This window comes from Neofelis nebulosa, chromosome 4 (assembly GCF_028018385.1).
Source record: "Neofelis nebulosa isolate mNeoNeb1 chromosome 4, mNeoNeb1.pri, whole genome shotgun sequence".
Classification (NCBI taxonomy): Eukaryota; Metazoa; Chordata; class Mammalia; order Carnivora; family Felidae; genus Neofelis; species Neofelis nebulosa.
In genome coordinates, this window is record NC_080785.1 from 68,868,475 (window position 1) to 68,887,129 (window position 18,655).

The 18,655-nt window shown below is 38.3% G+C and overlaps 1 protein-coding gene across 2 annotated transcripts in view; it reads left to right on the forward strand.

Moving 5' to 3' along the window:
• ASNS (asparagine synthetase (glutamine-hydrolyzing)) overlaps window positions 1-18,655 on the forward strand; it is a 159,606-nt gene that overhangs the window by 5,091 nt on the left and 135,860 nt on the right. The gene's annotated exons all lie outside the window — the stretch shown is intronic.

The following is an 18,655-nucleotide window of genomic DNA, read 5'->3' on the forward strand; positions in this document are numbered from 1 at the left end:
TGTCTCTCTCTGTCCCAAAAATAAAAAATAAAAAAAAAAAAAAAAAGAATCAGAATATTCCTTAATTGTTTTCCCTCGTGGTTCAACAAAAACAGGACACATTTGTTGTAAATGGAATAGGTGAAGCTAGCTTTAGTTTAAAATCCCTAAATTATAAGTGTGTATACTACTTCTTTTGTTGTAAAGAACTAATGTCTTACACATTTTAGCTGCATATTGTGGCACACTTTTGTTCTCATTTCTTTTAAGTTGTATTTAAATGTGTACAAATCTAAAAATGGATTGTGATAGATACTTTGTTGGGTTTCTGCTCATCCACTGAGAAGGACCCTCTTCCTCATCTCTTTTGCTCCAATTCTCATCTACAGCTTGAATCCCCATAGTCCTGTTTATATGAGAGGACACTTCCTCTATTCTGGTCATAGCTGATTGGATAGACTTTGATCCTCAGAGGAATCTGAATCAATCAGATTCTCTGTTTTGAGAATTTGGAATTGGGAGAGAAGTCTTCGTTTCTGTCTGTCGAACACTAAAACTATAATCCAGAGAGGGACTTGTAACCCAGACATGTAAATCCAAGATAAGGGAAATCTACTCTGGAGAGAGAGAGAAATGAAGCAGACTATCTAAAAAGGGTAATAACCCTGATCTGTGGTTACCTGATCTTCTCTGGGAAGAGAGAGAGTGAAAGGGGAGACAGTCACTTTCTAGCTTTGTGCAGATTTCCTCTGGCCATCATACTGCAAGTGGCCTGACTGCTCTGGAGTTCTGTGGATCCCTACACTGTATTCTTCTATTAAATTATACTTTGTTTCTTGTTGTTAGTTTAAATGGATAATTTTTCCATTCTTTAAAATACATTTCTAATAAATCTCATTTTGGTTAAGAGAGGTCTAAATAGTTCTTTTCATTAATAAGAAGTGAAAAGCACTGTGAAAACTTTGGTCTGAAGAATAACATAAGGCTTATGAAAAAATGCAAAAATTACAGTGTTTTGCATAAGAAGAACATAATGGCAGAGTAGGAAGTTCCAAAATCTCACTCTCCCACAGAAACATCAAAAAATAAGCAGAAATGGTCAGACCCAATCTTGTGAGAACTCTAGAAAACAGTTTCAGTGAGCACTGTAGGGCCACCCGGGTGGCTCAGTTGGTTAAGCCTCCGGCTTCAGCTCAGGTCATCATCTCACAGCTTGTGGGCTCAAGCCCCACGTTGGGCTCTGTGCTGACAGCTCAGAGCCTGGACCCTGCTTCAGATTCTGGGTCTCCCTCTCTGTCTCTGCCCCTTCCCCTCTCATGCTCTGTCTCTCAAAAATAATAAATAAACATGAAAAAAGAATTTTTTTTAAAGTTTCAGTGAGTACTATATCAAGAAAAAGTCACCTCAAAACACTAGGAAGAGTTTGTGGTCATTTTACATGTCTTTCCCCTACTCTTTCCCCTGTATGAGGATAGTCTTACAATATCAGTACATTTAAAGGGGCAATAGTCTTAAAGCAGCAGTCATAATGCCACGGAAATCATAAAGAGGCAGAGTCTTAACATGTAGCACTAAAAAAATAGCAGCTACCCGTGTTCCCAGTGTGCCACTGTTTCCCTGGTTCTGAAGGGACCACACTGACCTTGTTCAGAATTGTATGTCCCAAAATTCATATGTTCGGGCCTTAACCCTCAGTGTGATTGTAGGGCTTGTAAAGAAGTGATAAAAGTTAAATGAGGCCATGAGGGTGAGACCCTCATCCAGTAAAGCTAGTGCCCTTATAAGAATAGACACCAGAGCTCATTCTCTCTATCATGTGAGGACACAGAAGGCAGCTATCTGCAAACCAGAAAGAATCCTCACCAGAAAGTGAATTGGCTGGTACTTTGACTTTGGACTTTATATACTCCAGAACTGTGAGAAATACATTTCTGGTGTCTAGGCCATCGAGGCTGTGGTATTTTGTTATGGCATCCTGAGCAGACTAATGTGGGACAGCCTCTGATGTCCCACTAATGTCCCACTAATGTGGGCAAAGTATTCTGCCCTGTTTTGCCTAACTCAGAACTCAGGTGAAAAAGCTTGAAAACACTGGACACTGAATTAACAATTGGCAGACACTGGAGACAGAGATTACAGTTGAAACATACAACAGACTGCCCAAGGCAAAAACTAGGTAAAGTTTCTTTGGGAAATTAGGATGCTCAAAAGCAACTATATATATGAAGGGGTTGGGGGGTGGGGGAGTGGATTTAGAAAGCCATGTGCATGCTCAGGGCAAGACATACTCTGAATTCACCCGAGAAGACCCTATGCTTTCATCTTGGGCTGATCCCTTGGTACAGTGAAATCTGGTAAGTTGATGGAGGGCCCTGGCTCAGATCCAATTTGCAAAGCATTCAAGGATATTTCTGTTACAACACTAGCTGAACATAAGCCAAGGAACAGAGACTTCAGTGACCACAATGACAAGGAATACAGTCTACAATAATAGTTTGGGAAGGGCATTTAAATCAACTGGCTGCTACAGCCTTCAACAACCAAAAACATAGTGAACCTTGTGAAAGGGGAAGAACCTGACTTCTAGTTACCACATTATAATAGTCAAATGTTTAGTCTGACCGAAAACATTGCAAGACATACGAGCAAAGTATAGCAAATTCAAAGGAACAAAACCATCTGTGAGGAATTACTAGACAAAGATTTTAAAACAGCTGTCTTAAATATGCTCCAAGAACTAATAGGAAAAAATGGACAAAGAACTAAAGGAAATGAGGAAAACAATGTATGAACAAAATTAGAATATCAGTAAAGAAAAAGAATTATGAAAAGGAACTAAAGAAAAATTCTGGAGCCAAAGGGCACAATGGCAACAAGTTAGACAAACTGTTGGCTCTAAGACAAAACAGCTTTTATGTAGAAGATTCTGGCCTGGTCCCCCAGCAGGAGATGGTGTCCCTGAACTCAAATCATAAAATTTGTCATGGTTTAGTTTCACGGAAAGATCTTGTGTTTCGGCTTAAGATCAATGTGTTTGAAGTATAGCTATAAATAAAAGTAACCATGACTAGCATTACCACTTGAAGTGGAGAAAGCTCTAAGAAGGAAGAACTCAGTTTAGGATTTATATAATTTCTGATGCTTGCTATCATATTAGGCACTATAGTAAACACTTCAGTCATTAGTTTCTTTTCACCTTCACACCAACCCTCTGAGGTGTTATCAACTGATAAACTGGTTTCCCAAATGTTCTCCTGCCACTTCCCACTCCACCTCATCTCTAAGCAACCATTGACCTGACCTGCACTATAGATTCGTTTTCAGTTTCTAGAATTCTATAAATAGAATTTATAGGAAGAACACAATGTGTGTTTTATCTGGCTTTTTTCATTCAGTACAATTACTTTGAAACTAAACCATGTTGATTTGTTCAATAGTTCATTCCTTGTTATTGCTGAGTCGTGCTCCATTATAAGGATATACCACAATTTAAGTATCCGTTCACTTGCTGATGGTCATTTAACCCCAATTGTTTCTGACCCTAAACCCATGCTACACCCTTGCTTACTGTGTGGTCCTGGGAAACCTAATTATTCTCTTTGACCCTCAGTTTTTCTCACTGTAAAATGGCAATAGTATTTCTCCCCCACAAGATTGTTATTAGTGAGAACACATGTGAAACACCTACTACTGTTCCTGGCATACAGTCGGTGCTTATAAATATCCATTTTATCCAAGTAAAAAATATCTCCAGAAGGAAATGAGAACAAATATAGCAGTATGTGTCTTTCTGGAGTCTTTCTGCCCGCATTTTCACCTCATTATAGAAGACTTCTCACTGCAATTTTCCCTGCTTGTATCTTATCAGGACTCCATGGACACGATGTTCCCCTTTTCTCTCTAATCCAAATATGGACACACGTTATTTTTCTTATTCTCATACCATAGCTGATATAGAGTGATTGTTTTCACAAAAATTAAGGGCTAAATTAAAAAGGCATAATTACATAAAACCGAGCAGTGTCAAGGCTCCCAGATGCATGCTTCTATCCCAAACAATCCCAGCAGGGTAAGTCAAAGAGCTTTGGGTTGTTTGTTTGTTTGTTTTAACATAATTTCAGATTTTACAGGAAAGTTGAAAGAATAGTATAAAGAATCTTGATACAACCTTTTCCTTGATTATTGCTTTACATTTTTTTTTTTTTTGCTTTACAATTTTGACAACTCAAACTATTCTCTTATTCTATTGCCTCCAAAATTTGGGCTAATAGTGGCTTTGACAGAAAATATTCAGTTAGCTCAGTATGAGAACAAATATAACAACCATAACAGTTCCAAAAAGTGCTTACTGAGTACCTGATAAGTGCCAGACTACCTGCTGGATGTTTAACTTGGATCCTCTACTATTCTAAACCCTGTAAGGCCAGCACTATTATTATACCCACTTAATAGATAAGGATATTGAGACATAGGGAGCTTTAGGATATGGCCCAAGGTCACACGGATCTTATGGTACTGAATGCAAATGAAACCAAACAGATTCCTGTACCTGGGTTTTTAATGCTAATTTTAAAAATCAAGTGTCAGCAAACTACAATGTTTGGGCTAAATCCAGCCCACAAAAGAGCTTTATATAGTCCCAGATCTGCTTGTACAAGGATTAGCATCCTCTCACACAGACAGATGGGCACAACCTGGTCTGAGCTACTTCCTAACCTGCCTTCTGTTTTTCAGTTATCTAGCCGTTTTCTCTCACTCACTACCGGGATTTCTTGCCTTGCTCACAGAAAAACACAAGCCTAAGTTCTAACTAACTGACACCGTTTTGTCCTTTTACTGAAGGTCTCAAGTCTAAAGGCGAGGTTAATCTTCACCAGGCTTGGGAATTCTTGGGACATTTTATGATGACTTACCCCAGATACTTTAAATAATAAAAGTGATACTGGACATGTGATCAAAGGCAGCAAACCTGAGATGGATGTTGTAATTGCTTTGCTCTGATCCCCCTTCAGGCCTGAAAAATTTATTCCCCTAGCTATTGGAAGTGCCGCCAGCAGCCAACCCCAGCCCTCTCAGGAAACTGCCTCAGGTGCAAACACCTGCCTTAACTCAAGGTCACGACTCCTCTCAGGGCACCCACATGCAATGACTGATCAACATGAGGGTGTGGAAACCCGGCCTCCCACCCTCAACCTGTAATATTCCCTAGGGCCATTGTAAGACTACAGTCTTCCATAGAAAGACCACACAACTTCTTCCTCTGCACAGTCCTGCTTCCTTCTCTTCTCTCCCACAGACATTGATCTCAAAAGCAGTTCCTAATAGACTTTATGCATGCTGATGTCTATTTCAGAGTCTATTACCTGGGGAGCCTCCTCCCCCCATCCATGATAAAACCTAAAGCAGGAGGAGAGTTGTTTCTCAACCCCCTTGAAATCCAAGCTCCTTTTTTAAGTGTCTAAGGTCAATAGGTGATAAATTTTGAGTGACTCCTGCCTACCTAGAGTTAGTTCCTGCATTGACATCAGCGTTCCACGTGAGAAATGAAGACAAATAGACCCAGTGCAACCTGTCAGTCTTGTTCTCTGTCCACAAATGAGCCCATAATCATTTCACCATGCTGTTCAATGTTGACTTGGACAATTACTGGTTTTTAAATTTTTCATATTTAATTATAGATAGAATTTTGAAATACTTGCAGCATGTCAGCCCTCTTTATGACCATATTTTCCTTAAGGTAAACCTCAGTAAAATATTCACTTGTGCACATATTTTAAGAACACTTGAGGGGGTGCCTGGGTGGCTCAGTCAGTTACGCGTCCGACTTTAGCTCAGGTCATGGTCTCAGGGTTTGTGAGTTCAAGCCCCGCTTGGGGCTCTGTGCTAACAGCTCAGAGCCTGGAGCCTGCTTCGGATTCTGTGTCTCTCTCTCTCTCTCTCTGTGCCCTTCCCTGATCACACTCTGTCTCTCTCTCTCTCTCAAAAATAAATAAACATTAAAAAAAATAATAAAACACTTGAAAGATCACATACTAGAGACAGTTTTCCTTTTTTTTTTCTGATGTGTTTTTCTAATGTTTCCATGGTGACACAACCTGATAGAGTAGTAGATATTAGACAAAATGTGTTCTCATCCTTGCTCTGTTATTTACTAGCTGGTTTTTGAGCCTCACAATTCTCACCTATAAAAGGTAATGATGCCTATCTTTCATAGTGATTGGGTTAGTTGAATGAGAGGATGTTTACACAGGGCCTACCATATTCAAGTATTCAATAAGTGGTAGCTATTTTAATGAACGTATAATAATGACATAAGTGAATTGGCTAAAAACTTTTAAAGGAAATATATTTTCAACAAATATTTCAATTTATTGCCACATTTTTAGTCCCCTAGTAGCAAATATTAATTGGAAAACAAAGATATTTACAGATTTCTATACTGAAATGCACATAAATGATCTTCATCCAAGGGTCAATTATCTCTAGGGGCACCTGAGTGGCTCAGCTGGTTGAGTGTCTGACTCTTGGTTTCGGCTCAGGCTATGGTCTCAGGGCTTATGGGTTTGAGCCCCACATCAGGCTCCGCAGTTGGCAGCTCAAAGCCTGCTTGGAATTCTTTCCCTCTCCCTCTCTCTCTGTTCCTCCCCTGCTTGTGCTGTCTCTGTCTCTTTCAAAATAAATAAATAAACTTTAAAAAAAGGGAGGGGGTAGCAATTATCTCTAAAGAAAAGAAGTTGAGATAAGTGATTTGAGTCTTTTTTTTTTTCCCCCAGTGGTTAGAGCCTCGTGAGTCTATGGATTAGGATGACCCTCCAAAAATAGAAGCAACTATTTCTGGGAATTTGAATCTCTGTCTGTTGAGGGTGGCTGCATGTCAATAGAATTCTAGTTCTAAGTCTTCTTGACTAATAGTCTACTTGCAAATAATTCAGACTCTCAATCTGTTATACCATTGTCTGTACAAAATACCTGTCAGTGTAGAAGTAGTCAGTAATGATTAAATTATTGTAGAAATAGAAGTGGCTTTCCTGTATTTAGCGCTAGCCTTACTGTTCCTTAAACTCTGTTTAAATTGATTGTATATTATGGCTCGTTATTTTTCTCTCAATACTAATTTCTTCTGCTGATTAGTGTATTTATACACAGAGGCAGTTCTGCCCAAACCGAAGGGAAGAATTTAGCTCTCCCTCTGTCACCTGTTAACACTGTTCTCTCAGGAACTGGTTTCTCTGATACAATTCCTGCAGCTACCTCGCATCTTTGGCCATGTCCTTAGGCTCGCACCCTCTATTTAATCTTTTGTCTCTGGAATGCGTTGCATATATGGTCATCCTCTAGAACCTCTTTAGAATCAAGCCTTACCTCTACTTTGAGTTGGACTTGTCTTCTCTTATTGAGTGGATCCAGGCTAGGAGACACTTAAGACCATCTTTATTTTCCTCCTTTTCTAAATATCTCTCTCTACATCCATCTTTTTACTTTCTGCCTAAGAAAAGGAGTCTGATCTTAAACTTTCTCATAGGAAACAGGGTAGCATTTTTGTCTCTCTCCCTACCCTACTTCAACCATTTAATATAAGTACTAGAACATTGTCAATCAAGGTAACATTACTTACTCCCTTATACACGGGACTTCTGTCAAGGATATAAATGATGGAAGAAAATGGCAGGGGCTTGGAGATGAGGGTGGAAGGTGGAAGCTGAGTAAGGAAGTAACACTTTATGGTTGAAGCCTGGAATATCTAAATGAAAGGTGAGGGTGATATACAGAAACAATAGAAACTTCCAGGGGTGCCGGGTGGCTCAACCGGTTAAGTGGCAAACTCTTGATTTTGACTCAGATGAAGATCTCTTGGTTGGTTTGTGAGATTGAGCACCACTCCCCCACCCCCACCCCCGTGTCAGGCTGTGCACAGCCAGCACAGAGCCTGCTTGGGATTTTCTCCCTCTCCCCCTCTCCTTCTCTGCCTTTCCCCTGCTAGTGCACACACACCCACATTCTCTCTCTCTTTTTCTCTCTCTCTCTCAAATAAACATTTAAAAACAAAAAGAAAGAAAATTCCCGAGTTCAGGAGAATCAGAACTCCAGTCCTATGAGGAGAGTGGAATTTGTGCCCAGTATAAAATGTAGAAAGAGGGGCGCCTGGGTGGCTCAGTCGGTTGAGCGCCGACTTCGGCTCAGGTCACGATCTCGCGGTCCGTGAGTTCGAGCCCCGCATCGGGCCCCTGTGCTGACAGCTCAGAGCCCGGAGCCTGTTTCGGATTCTGTGTCTCCCTCTCTCTGACCCTCCCCCATTCATGCTCTGTCTCTCTCTGTCTCAAAAATAAATAAACGTTAAAAAAAAATTAAAAAAAAAATGTAGAAAGATAATGGGGGCAAGAAAGACACACATGTGGGGCAGGAAGGAGCTGAAGGAAAGAAGAGGGATCAAGACATTTAGCTAGTTTTGCTTCTCATGTACCAATTGCCTTTTATAGTGTTACTGCCTTTTATCTTTTAAGTGCAGACATATCCCCCCAATTTAGCAACATGGGTGAATACAAAGCTCCCTAGAGTGTGAGAACCGAAATAAGATGTTATACTCCAGTTTACCCAGCTGATGACTAAAAGGCCAATTCCCTTTTCTTCTGCTGTATGTTAAATACGTTTTGTAAACTGTTTTGATAATGTTTTAACACTGTTTCTGTTGAAAAATGCATACTTCGAATTGAATCACCTTAAAATGAATTTTGGGTATACAGCTCACATGGAGACAGGGAACTTTTTCTAGTTTTCTAACATTATCTAGATGTTGCAGATAAAGAAAATTCAGGTAAAACGGTGGCTTGTAAAAGGCATTATGATCAAACTGAACTAAAATTATAATTTCATGCACCTTCATTCAATCTGTGAGCCTTCTTTTTCTACTGGATCTCTAGGGAGGCTTGGAGAGATTATTGGTGGAAGGGAGGGGGCAGTAAGGAAGGGAACAGACTAACCACAGTCTGACAAAAAGATCACTTTCTGCTTTGCATTTCTATTTCTCTTCCCATCTATTTCTTTCCTCTTCCTTCTCCCCCTTTCCCTCTTCTTCTGTTTTCCTGTTGGGGGTGGGAAATCCCTCCCTGTTGGAGGGATTGTTTTTTTTCTTCCTTTTCTTTGCTTCCTGGTCTTTCACTGCCCTCAGTGTTTGGTCTGTCTGCTTTCAGTCTCTTCCTTTTTATTTTTCAGTTCTTGTTTTTATATCTGTCTTTCCTAGTAGAGAAAGGCATGTCATTATTACTGTCATTAAGAGAAAAGTTTAAGTTCTTAACTCTTTCCGGCTCTTTGCTAAGCATTATAAAAGGAAATTGCACAGGCAGTGTCTGACTCATGAAGTATATACCATCTACTGCGAGTCCCAGCTGTGATTTTATAACACCCTTATGATTCTTGACATATTGTTTGTTTCTCAGTCCCATTAAAAATCTGGTGATAGCAATGAACTGCCTCCTTCCAAAAATGCCTCAGTCACAGACATACCCATTTTGCATGCAATTTCAGAAAGTTCAAAAACCCCCTGAACCCCTTAAGATTTTGACCTCAGATCAAGAATCTTGCTGGTCATTTCAATACATTTCACAAATGTCACACAATTTGAGATCCGAGGAATCTTAAAACCTCGTAAAACTTAATCAATTTTCATTCATTTTGTTAAGAAAATCAACAGGCTATGTTTTATGGGAGAGGTAAAAGGGGAAGAAATGTTATCAAACTACAAGTAGATTGTAACATTCTCCAAAAAGAACAAATGTTTATGGAGCGGTGCCTCCCACATACATAACTATATATAAAATTCCTACCTGACACAGCAGCTATAAAAATTATGTATGTGTACACATATATACAAATATATGTGTGTGTATAATACATAAAGGATGTATAATATAAGATTTTGTACATATGTTAAATTTTCACAACAGCTGTATCATGTAGATTTACACTGAGATAAGGAAATTGAGGCTCAGAGAAATCAAATAGCTAACTAAAGTCAACTGTTAGTAGATATAGATAAGGATCCTAACCCACATCTAACTCTAATCCCCCTTGGAGGTTAATTTCTTACTTATCTTTTCTGTTCAACACAAAACTTAGGGCATGGGACATATTCATGGAAGGTTAGAGTGTTGATTGAGTTAAACCAGTCAACTACAGAACCCCTGCAGTGGTTCCTTGGAGGCTTGAGGCCACTCTCCCCACTCCTATTCCCCATTTCATTTCATTTCTTTAGAGAAAAGGAAGGGGGCATTTAAATAAATTCTGAAGAATAGAGGGAGTCTACAAAACTGCAGAGAAATATAGTAATTTTCCTCTATTCATCAGAGGAATATGGCAGTTCTAGCAGTGTGAGGGTAACAGGCTTGAATGTGCCAATTTTCATTTGGAAGGAATTACTGCCAAGTTAATACAATATTAACTTGAGGAAACCATTTTTGATTTAGTAAGTCCTCTGAATATTAAAAGAGGCATTCTGACTGAAGCTCCTGAAATATAAAGAACAATTTGAAACATGCCTAGGAGGAAAAAATACAGCAATTGTAGCATAAGGAAATTCTTAAATGAAAGTCTGATTTTAAAGGAAGAAGAATCCCATTGATTGAATAAATTGTTCAGTAAGTTGTTCAGAATGTATATGTACATACTCTATCTGAGGTTAGGTAATGAAGGAAGCCATATTTGAAGAAAAGTTGGTGAGGAAAATGAAAGCAATGTCAGAATATGGACAACTCTGAGATAGAGGCTGATTATATTTCAAAAGAATACTTCTAGGGAAGCTAAATAAACACTTAACAAAGTTGAGGAGAAACTACTTAGGAAGTAACTATAATCTTAGAAGCCAGGCAAAACACTGCAATAAAGAAGGATCAGTGACTATTTTTGCTTGATTGATAGTATCATGATTTAAATATAAGCCCATCTTGACTTCAGGTCAGGGCAAGTTCATGACACATAGTTTGTTTTTATTATTTTTTTTTAAGTATTTATCTATTTAGGATTGTCACTTTTATGAAAAAATAAAGTAAAAAGCAAAAATAGCAATCAGTGTTTATAGATAAAGTGAGAACCCAGAGCAGTGAGAGTGGTACCCCCCAAGCTCCTTCCCAGGGAACTATACTTAGTACCTCAGTATCAAGCTGCCATAGCTTTGAATTGTATCCATGAGCATCTGTGCTTTATCTCAAATTATTTTGTGCATTCATTAGCAAGATGTCCTTAAAGGTATCAGAAAAGCCTAAGAGAGGTTATTTTTGGGGATCTGGGAACTCTAAAAAGTTTTCCATGTAAGTGATGCTAATTACTTCCTCACTTTATGTCATTTTGGTTTATGAAAGCTTTCATAGTTTCAGATAGTAAATGAAAACCTGTACAGCAATTGCCAAGATATACTCCAAAGGAGAGAGAGTCCCTTGTGGAATGGAATTTTCAGCAAGTTGAATATTGTGAGAATAACAGTGAAAAGGAGAAGATTCCAGGTTCCAGTTATGGGTGCCCATGGAATAGTAAGAGCACAGCTACACACTCAGGCACTATGGAGAGATCAGAAGGTACTGCTGTGGCTTAAATGCCCAAAGAACTCAGAAAATATCTAACAAAGTTCTTGTCCTAAGGAAAATGCTCCTGTGAAGAGAATTCAAACTAAGCAAGACAGGGACTCTTAGGGCAAATGGGAGAAAAGGATCAAACACTTTGGGGGAAGGTAGGATTCCAAAGATGGCAGATCTCAGAAGTGGGTATGACTACGCAGAGAGGCTATTAATATCTTTATTTGTATCTTTACCTACCTACCTGTATTCTTTGTAATAACAATAGAGGAAAAAGCTCTCAAGCAGTGAAGGTAGGAAAACTACCATAGTGTGTCTCCGTTCCCTACAAGGGAATCACTTTCTAAAGACATGGAACACTTAGATTTGTTTATACTGGAACAACAGAAAATGATATTGTCAAGCACTAAATTTACTGTTATTTTTTAAAATGGGCTAAATGATGAAATAGTGGGTAATTAATATATTCTAGAAAATATATAACAAACACCAGATGAAAACTAAATAATAGAATTATCTAAAAGAACTTAAGAAAACAAAAATTATAAAAGAACAGCATACATTATAATTAGGAAACTGAGAAATGAGGCAACTAAACATCAATTGGGAATTGATAGGATTCAGAACTGGGCTCAAGTCACTGTGAGGGCTGCTGTCTTTCCAGCTTACCCTTACTTACAAAATGTGTCCCTTTTTGGTCCCAATTGAAATCTATAGGTTCCCCCTTCTTACTGCATGGCTCTGAACTTTAATTTTCTCCAAGCCCCTTGAATCTGTGAAAAGTTTTGCTCAAATTCTCATCTATTCAGCTGCTATTCTCAGATTCCCTTATTTTCTGGAGCAAGTTCCCATAAATCCTCATTGCCTGAGTGAGGATTCTTCAAATACCATCACATTGTTCCGAGACGAGCTAGTCCACTATTGTCGGAAATAGAAATTGAGAAATATAGTTTACAAAGGAGGAAAAAGAGAAAGAAAGGGAAAGAAAGAAAGGGAAAGAGAGAGAAAGAAAGAATTCAAGAGAAAAATGAGAGCTAATAGAAGATAGGAAAGAAGATCCAACATAAGTGTAATATATGTTGAAGGAAGTAAATGAAAGTAATAGAACAAGACAAATGCAAAATTCCATAATATAAGAATGTTTTCTTAAAAAAAATTGGAACATCTATGTTGAAAGATCACTCCATTAATCTTGGAGAATGAACCCAGAATTGTAAACACGAAGACATAGTCTTGTAAAACTAGACAATAAAGAAAACACTCTCTGGAGATTCAGGTATAAAGACAAAGTTACATATAAAGAAAAAAAATCACGTTTTCATCAGATTTATCCAACAGTGTAAGATAATAGAGCAGCGTATTTAAGATACTCAAGGAAAGAAAACATGAAACGGTGATTTTATACACATGCAAATTTGCTTTTAAGTATGAAGTACAGAAAAACAAAGCAGTTGTGAACATGCAAGAACTCATGGAATATTTTTCCCTGGAAAATCTACCTAGAGAATAAGATGCAAGCAATCAAGAAATCATAAGAGATGCTTCAGCTAAATTTCAGGAGCATGTAGCTTGCCAATAATGTTAGTTGAACAAATGGATAGATGTATAGATACATGGTTTAAGGAATAAGTTTATTAATTTCAGGATATACCTGGTAGGGAAAAGGAAAGAGGCATCCATATTGCTAGTTACCTGAGAGGTAGAAATATGAAGTCAGAGAATGTTAGTTCTCAGGAAATTTTAGGTGAAGATGAATAAACTCTCAGAGTGTTTTGCCCTAGATGCACAGATAGCCCATAGATGAGCCCAGAAATGGAACCAGAGTTTTCTGAAGCTTACTGAATTTCTCTTTACAAACTCATTTGCTGACAAAATATAAACCTTTAAGTAGCATTATTCATTTTTCCCCCAATGTGAATTAATCCTCTTGTCTGCATCCCATAGTAAAATGTTTCTTGAAGACTAGGCCATAACTTTTCCTTTCATTAACTTAAAGTTTATAGCAACAATATGTTTCTTATAGAAAAATTAGAAAAAAAATCCTTACTTATACTGTTATCAGATACAAACATTTTTGTCTTCCCTTTTTTAGACTTTTTCATTCTTTTTAACAAATGTACAATGGTGTCTAAAACAAAACTAGAATCAAAAGATCATATTGTTTTATAGTCTTTTTCATGGTGTATCAGTCATATCATAATCATCTTTCATCATCAATAAATATAGAGGTAAACAGGAAAAGTCTTTTAAATACTTTAAAATGGATCTTATATCGATAGAAATATAAATTCTAATGTTTACCTTATATTTTATTTTCCTGAGTATTGTTCATCCAGTGTCATTTATCAGTAGTGTAACTTAATTTACGTTCTCCCTTTATATTTGGTTGACATAAATCTTAAACTTGCCAGGGTGATTAGTTACAGTTCCTTAGGTCCTCCTGAAACCTGGAGTCAGTGAGATTTTTTTTCCTTGGGTAGGGAAAAAGAGAGGAAGCAAGACAATAGCTATATGCTGAGGGGAAAGTAGCTATGAGTAATAAACTGGAGGTAATTATGTTTGGCCCTTTCAATCAGGCCTCTTATGGAAATGCCATAATCAGATGTGCCTCTGGGGAAGAAAGAGGCCTCTTGTATATGGCCTAGGGCTGAAGAAGTCTGGAGAAGCTACAGAGAGCAGCCCCAGCTGGCATCTTGGAGGCGGGGTTATAGGAGCACCACTCAGACCCTCTTCCTTTGTTAATTCCACCCCATATCATACCAAACATATTAAAAGGCAGCCATTTCTCACCAAAGATATTCCCATAGAACCAAATGAAGGTTTAGCAGCAATTGACTGCTTGACTTGACCTCACCTTTAGATAGTTAATTCAATATTTGTTAATTCTGATTTTTCATTTTTTTCTTCTTTTGTATCATAGGCCCAATACTTTCTTTTCTTTTTCAGGCATCAAACCATTTTGCAGCCCCTTAAAATGCTTGTAGGTCTGGATGCTTTGCTTATAATGCCCAATACAATGGATAGGAAGGTTCTGTAACCCTCACTTGGGCCTGCCCCTCTATTACGTTAGCTACTGTTGTTGGTATTCTTTTTTTTTATTATTCTTTTGGTTGTTGCTGTTGTTGTTGTTGTTGTTGTTGTTGTTTTATTTTTTGTTGTTGGTATTCTTATTATTACCAGTACTGTTATCTCATATGAGAGATGTCAAGGCCCCAATTCTCTCCCATCCATGACTTCCTGTGGTTATCTGGGTTGCGTCACTGTCTAATCCTACAGGTAATGGTGGCTTTTCCTTCTACACCATCCCACACCTCTACGTATTAAAGATTTCCTTTTTTTCCCAGGGGTTGTTTTGAAAGGCAGAATGTCCAACAAGAGTCCAGTACCTCTTGAAACACTGGTTGGTATCTTTTGATAGATTTTTGGGCTGTCTTCTAGGCTCTTTATTCTGGCTCAGTGTCTGGTATATTATTATCATTATCGTTGTTGTTGTTATCTGATATCCTTTGGCTCTTGGCTCTGCAGCCCAAAGTTCAGTCCTGTTCTACTCCACACCCAGGTTCCCAGAACTCTTGCTTACATCTCACTTACCAGGACCTATTTAATTGGGATCAGAAAAGAGGCTGGGTCCATGGAGCAGGATAAACAAGGGTTTTGGAATTAGGCAGACCTGGGTTCAAATCCCTGTACCACTATTTGTGAGTTTTATTGTTTAGATCAATTACAAGACCTCTCTGTGGACCATTTTAGCATATGTAAAATCAAGAAGTTACTGACCAACGTTAGTGCCCCCGTCAGTTTTGAGGATGAAATAGTATAATGGATATGTCTGATATAAAGTAGATACCCTCAAATGTTACTTTCCACCTATATTTTATAGATTTAAATTTGCTTGAGTTTAGATTTACACCTTTGTTTTCTTCTTTCTCTTTCACTATTGCAGTTCAGAAGTTGCAACAGAGTTACGAATAATAGTGAGTTCAAATTTGCTTTACTACCATATTTGAAAAGCAGAGATGATCGTTTTCCAGCTAATAATATATTACTATTACATAGGTGAGCCCGTTATCTCATTTTGTATTCCTCCTTATGCGATTGCTTTTCTTGGAACCATTTGTTTCTATGCACTTGACCTTGACTCACTTTCTGATTTATTTATTACTTAACATAACCATTAGCTTGTTCGATTATCTTTAATTAAGTTGTATTGGTTCCTGAACATGGAAATGCCCTTGTTTCTTGGTTGGCCAAGTTCCACCTTTGCTGAGTGTGACAATTCAGTCGACTCATTTTGTCCTTTACAATGTTAAAAAACAAAATTCAACTGAGTAAATTTGAAGATGTAATTGGCTTTATTAAACAATTCATGAATCGGGCAGCATCCCATCTAGCAAGCAGAGGGGTTCTCAGAGGAGTTCTACAAAATGTAAGCTTTTCATAGGAAGGAGGGTGGAGCAAGAAAGTTATAAGCAAAAGAAAAGAGAGGATTGTTTCAGGCTAGATCACCTTCCCTTAGAGGGAAGGACAAGGGAGCTTATTATGCAGATTACCTCATGTTCCTTTGGGCAGAGGGGATGGAGAAAGCCCAGACCGATTGCCTCATTGGTGCTTATCAGAAAATTCCTGACTGACCTGGATAAGACTCACCCTTCTGGGAGAGGTTGAAATTGCAATTAGATTAGGTATTAAGCCCTGTTTACTGACTCGGGGCCTTAACCTAAGTGAAGCCATTTTGAGCCTATAGTTTTCTTGTTAATAATAGTAAATGTGATACTTCTGTCTCCATATTTCTCTCAGAAGAAACATCAATTAAAAATGTGTTGTAGTGCAATGAGCATTTTAGTAATAGTATCTATTTTTAAAAATGAAAACAGTTGATTAATTGGTAAAAAGGCCATTTATGTTATAGCCTTTAACACAAAAGTTCAAGAAACCAACATATTAGATTTACTATTATAAGTTTCTCTTTAGGTGTATACATTCCTATGACATAGCTCTATAACTTATAATTGATTAAAATAAACATGGTCTTCCTGTTAGGCCCTTGGTCAAAAACCAAATCTTCTCTCATTTTTGTTTATATGAAAAATGCTGATTCAATTACATCACTATGACTTCCAGCACCATTTCAATTTCCCCCATGTTCAAATAATAGAATTAGCAAGGTGGCGACCCACTCAAGAAGAGAGGGGCAGGTGCTTGGAGGAAAGGAACGGACACACAGTCACTCAGACATACTCACACTCACACTGTTGGGAGACAGCAAAAGAAACTCTTTGTCCTTCAACGCTTCCAAATTCTGGCCTCTTTTACTTCTCAGGAAGGATAAACCGGCTTTTCTAAGTTCTGGACCCTTTCTCAGAAGTAGTGTAATTCTGTTCTTAGAGAAATAGGAGGTCTTTTATGGCTAAGAGTCTAAAGGAGAGGGGGTGGGGTGTTCTGGGGATTAGCTGAGGCCCAGGAAGTGTCAGGATTTGTGCACAATGAAAGAAATGGTGCTTCAAGCCCCGTGTGGTGGCCAGATGAGGAAGCCTGCCCTGCTCTGTGTTCTTGGGGTCACTTATGGAGGTAGAAGGATGTCTTCATCAGGCAGGAACTGCATGAAAAAGACCCCAGAAGTTTTATGTCTCCTTTGTAGGTTCTTCAACCCCCCTGGTCCCTGTGACCTGTCATGGGGCTCCTCCCAGGTGACTCTAGCATGCTCATCAGCAAATACCCTGGGGACTTTTGCTCACCAGGGATGGCTGATGGCTCTGGTAGTCATTCAACAAAGATTACAATATGCCAGGATCCTGGTCTGGGGTTAGACTTTTGAAAGGGAGAGGACAAAACCTAAAAAGGTTCATAACCTCTTCGCTCCTGTTTTTCCCCCTGAATTATCTGTCTTCCTAGAACTCAATCACTTTCTTAAAAAGTTTTTTTTAAGTTTATTTATTTGTTTTTAGTAATCTGTATATCCACCATGGGGCTCGAACTCATGAGCCCTGAGGTCGAGAGTCGCATGTTCTTCCCACTGACCCAGACAGGCACCACTAATCACTTTTTATATGTCTCTTTGTTTATTGTCTGTTTTACTCTCTTAGAATGCAAGGCCCAAGAGAGTGGAAACTTTGTCTTGTTTATTACTGTCTCCCCCCTGTAGAACAGTGCCTGGCACATATTCTGTATTTGACAAATATTTGCTGAATAAATGACTGGGGGAATCCCGTTGTTTTAGTCCATGAAAGTCAAGAAGACTTGTATATTATTTTATTTTCTCTTTCTAAAATAGTCTTATGCTTTTATACCTAAAATAAATACTGTTTTCTGCCTCTTTTCCAAAAAGTGCTTATAGTGCTGCCTCATTTATAGTCAATGGAGCTGCATAATGAATATGTGAAGGAAAAAAGAAAAACGGTACACCTTGTAAAGTCTCTAGTCTTCCAGAGCCTTACAGAGCCAATTCTTTTATGAAAATCTTCTTATGAAAGATCTGAGGCAGTTCTATAATCTTGTACCTCAATTTGTATTTATAATTTGAAGCAAAAATATGTCTAGTTTCTGCCTGAAAAACAAACTCTTTGTGGTGGTCGTTATGTGTGATAAAAACAAGGAAGGAGTAGCCTCCAGAAGTTTCCACCCACTGCCTCCCCCCCCCCACCATTGTCAATTAGATTCTTCTTCCCACTGCCCTCCTGGAGGGCAGCAAGGAAGGGCAAAGAAGGGCAAGCCACAGTGGGTTGGAGGTTTTTCTCAACTGTCATCCGTGCCAGTGAAATGTAAGATGCATCAATTTCTATTTCTATAGCAGTTGTCTGCTAATTTTTGAATAAAGGCTTCATTGATGTGCCCTCAAAAAATTATTTAGACAACCCCAGTGACCGTGTGCATGACTTTCTTTCATCAGATAGCAATCACAGATTTATTCAACTAAGCTAGCATGATCTTCTTTTAATAAAACCTGCGTCAATAGGTTGTAAACTTTTCATCACTTGGCATTTACATATTGATTTTCTTTATAGTATTCTTGAAACTTAATTCTGAAAAATGGTGTTGGCTTTTTAGCATGCTGGAGTTTTCCTTCTTTTCCTTATAGAGATCAATAATTTTTGGGTTTTGATCCTTTGGTAGTTCTC